This window comes from Sylvia atricapilla, chromosome 1, assembly GCF_009819655.1.
Source record: "Sylvia atricapilla isolate bSylAtr1 chromosome 1, bSylAtr1.pri, whole genome shotgun sequence".
NCBI classification, from domain to species: domain Eukaryota; kingdom Metazoa; phylum Chordata; class Aves; order Passeriformes; family Sylviidae; genus Sylvia; species Sylvia atricapilla.
Genome location: NC_089140.1, coordinates 143,128,913 through 143,132,551, shown reverse-complemented (window position 1 = coordinate 143,132,551; position 3,639 = coordinate 143,128,913). Strand labels below are relative to the sequence as shown.

The window sequence follows — 3,639 nt, the reverse complement described above, 5'->3', positions numbered from 1 at the left end:
CCTAGGAAAGCCTACATGGTATCAGTGTGAACCACACCATAATCCAGTGGAGCATCACATGCACAAGCTCATATTTATCTACTTATGCGTGTATTTAAGGACTGTGCAGTATCTGTTACTTAACCAGCAAAATGGAAATGCTGCTTCTTTCTGTGCGCCATCACAGTGGCTATTTAGTCACCCATCGTTTCTTAAGGGAGCAATTGTCAAATTGGTCGTGTTTGGACAAGAGTGAAATCAAGGCAAGGTGAAGGTCCATAACAAGACCTCAGAGATTTCAGGTCTCTTCTGCTAGTTCCTGGCTAACACCATTTGGTATCTAATGGTTGCAAATGATTTTTCAAAAGCCCACCATTCTTCACCACGTCCACAGCATGAAATGAAAAACAGTACAGAGACACCTGAAAGGACAAAGACACCACAAACCATTTACTGATTTGTAGAGATAATCCATTCTCAAGATATTTTAGGCCTGGTACAGAAGACATTTGCAACCAGATTCAGAAACATTAAGGCATTTACATTTAACCCCTTCCTGGGTTGCTGAGGCTGCCACAGAGTTGTGCCACACCAAGTGGATATGCTGGCTTGATCTTTACACATTGCTTTCTCACCCAAGGGCAAATGCATCTGGAGCCATATGATAACAGCTTTCCAAAGTAAGTGTACTACTGTGGAATGTGAACCATTTTGATATGCACTGCAACCTGGCAGAGAATGAGGACACCTCACAGGAAGTGTCAGACACACTCAGCAGCAGGAGTTTGGAAAACTTTGACTTGTAAATACTGGCATTAAGCTCAACTTCTGAGCAAGATCATTTCCCATCCCAGGAGAAGTCTGATAGCCAGAGAGGAATGTCCTAGATGGCTACATGCTTCTGAATGAAAGTGAGTCTTTCTGAACGGTCTCTCAATAGGGTCTTCTGCTGGGCAGCTGTTAATATCTCTTCTTTCAAGCAAGGGCGGGGGGTTGTGAGGTTTGTTTGGTTTTTTGGTTGGGTTTTTTGGTTTGGTTTCGGGCTTTGGTTTTTTATTTTTGATTGGTTGGTTTTTCTATTTTTTGGCCACTGACAGCATATGATTTCATTAGACATGTGAGTAAAATTGTGAGTTTTGAGTCTTCCTCCTGTGAACTCCCCGCCCACTCACCTCATTGCTTCCGAGAAAAAGAACTTGAAAAAGGCTGCCTGAGATTTTTCTTTCTGTCGAACTGAAAGTGAGAGAAAGGCTGAGAATTTCTGAGCACAGCTGTACTTTCCCAATCAATAAGAGCTGATTGAGAGCCCAAAAGGCTCTGCACATAGCTACAGCCCTGCATTTCCTGTCACTGCCCGAGGTGAAACCTTCCATCGCCTGCTGCGATGATTCATTTCCAAAACTTCAGTTAAATTATCACAAGGGCAGGTGACCTCTGATTTTCACCCATGTCTTTTCCCCAGCCTTGCATTCTTTTATTGTTTTTCAGTTAAAATGTTACTCGCTGTGGTGGAATTTTGTCAGAGTCCATCAACCCTGATCCTCTTTCTCTCCAAACCTAATACTTCTGTCACAAATTTTATTTTAAGCCTCAATATTTGGTGCTGTCATTTTGTTGGATGTGTCTGCAGCTCCAAAAACTGAATTCAGAAGGGTTCTGTTGTGCCAGGTGCTGCACAAACATAATGAGACCTGTCCCCAGGAGCTACTTTAAAAAATCCTTTCTTCCTTTAATGATAGGCTTGCTCTCTGTGTGTCTTCTGTTTCTCCTGCTGGTTCCCTGTTGAAAGCAGTAGCCTGGCTGCAAACTTATCTTTTGCTGCCATTGCAGCAAACCAGATTGTCTTACTGGAGATGGCAGAATTGCTGTGTATTTCTGCTTTGAGTATCAGACATCAGGGCATGCTCCCATCTTTAACAATTAGTCATGATAAAGTGGCATGATAAGTACAATAGAAAAATGTTTTAAAGTTAGAGATCCAATAAACCGTCCTTCTTTTTTTGATTCAGTGCAATCCTACCTTTTTTTAAGAGACTTTAATTACTAATTAACCATGCTGTTCATTTGCTTCATTATATTCATCTCTGCTTTCTTCTGGGATTTCAGCATCTGTTGGAGAGGAAACCTTGGCAGAAAGCCAACAAACCGTGGCTAGAGGTGCTAGTGATGCTTTTTTCAAGTCAGAACTGGAACCAGGGACACCATTTGATGGTAGTTACCCCACTGTGTTACTGTCTTGGATCATGTCCTGGGAATATGACACACCATGTGCTCATCAGAGCTTAGAAGTCCTAACAACAAACTGCATCACGTTAAGTAGAATTCAACAGACTAAATGAAAAATTTGTTTTTGTTTTAAGCACTATCTTATAAATTTCCCACTCTGACTAGGAGACTACAGAGGAGCCCTTAAATTGAGCACCCTTGGGTGAAATCATCCTTGTAAGCAAAAGCCTCCCACTTTCTCTATGAAAAATTATCTCTACTTTGAGAGACTGTAGGCAACAGCCTGGCCTACAGGCAGCCACATGCTGATGGTGGAGTTAATTGATGCAAATGGCCCCAGGGTGTTTTGCAGAGGATCTCCAGAGGATCTTCACTCTCTCTACCATCCACATTGCAGCACAGCTTTCTTAAAGAAATAGGTTACTTTCACAAGACCTTCCCTAAGAAGGAGAGTCTAAACAAGAGTGAGAAAGTCATCACCAAACTCTAGCACTCAGTATTTGAGACATGAATTTAGCTGTCATTATTGTTAGTCTCCTACACATTTCAGTCAAGCTCTAATAATATGTTTTCCCACATAAAAGGGCAAATGCTTCTGTGTGTTAGAGCTTATGTTTTCACTTCAGAATTAACTCAGGTTAAGCAGTTCTGTCTTCCTCCTTCATAGAGAAACCCCAAATCTGGGGGTGTATTTTTCATTTAGAGCAGGATTACCAATTGATTCTCAGGATCTCTTTTTAAGGGCTGGCACCCTCAGTGCTGAAAATGCAGTCACAGCAGTTGAATGCCGAGTTCCACAGTGTTTTCCCACACTTCTCTGTCCCCAGAAAATCACTCTAATTTACATACACTTACATGGGTGGGGGTATGTCTGCACCATCATCTCACTCCCCACAGCACACCTGTTCTGGATTCACTGATTCTCCATCTAGCACAAACATTAATTCATTCTCATGCTTTTTTGGAAAGTACCAGGTAGGTCCTTTGAAAGAAAAATCAGTGTTTTGTCTTATCTATTCTGCTCTGGGAGTATCTCCCAGGAGGAAATATGGATGAGAATGTACCAGTCTGTCTTTCTTCTGCTCTGCAGAATCCTCCAGCAACTCCTTACGGGCTTTGGAAACTCAAAAACTCCAGACTTGGCGTGTCATACATACAAGACCAAAATGTAGAGGCTCAGCTTCATTCCATGAGCACATCAAGCATCATGACTGCAGCACAGCTCAGAATTTGAACTGGGAAGGGACCCAAAATGACAGCAGTGTCTTAAGGGAGGAAGGACCAGAGGAAGAACATATGGCCAAGTGTGGTAAGGAAAGAACAGAGCTACCCTGCTGTCAAGGAGGCCAGCCAGCCGAGTGGGGTTGTAGCCACTAGTGGATGTGTTCAGCAGGGTAAATGTAGCCAGAGAACATCACTCAATGCAGTCATTGG

The 3,639-nt window shown here is 42.5% G+C and overlaps 1 long non-coding RNA gene across 1 annotated transcript; it reads left to right on the top strand.

Moving 5' to 3' along the window:
• The first annotated feature begins 831 nt into the window (after positions 1 to 831).
• Positions 832 to 3,305, top strand: LOC136372925 (uncharacterized). Its single transcript, XR_010745550.1, has 3 exons — positions 832 to 890; positions 2,086 to 2,190; positions 3,296 to 3,305. It is a non-coding gene; the product is annotated as an uncharacterized lncRNA (long non-coding RNA).
• The last annotated feature ends 334 nt before the right edge of the window (positions 3,306 to 3,639 follow it).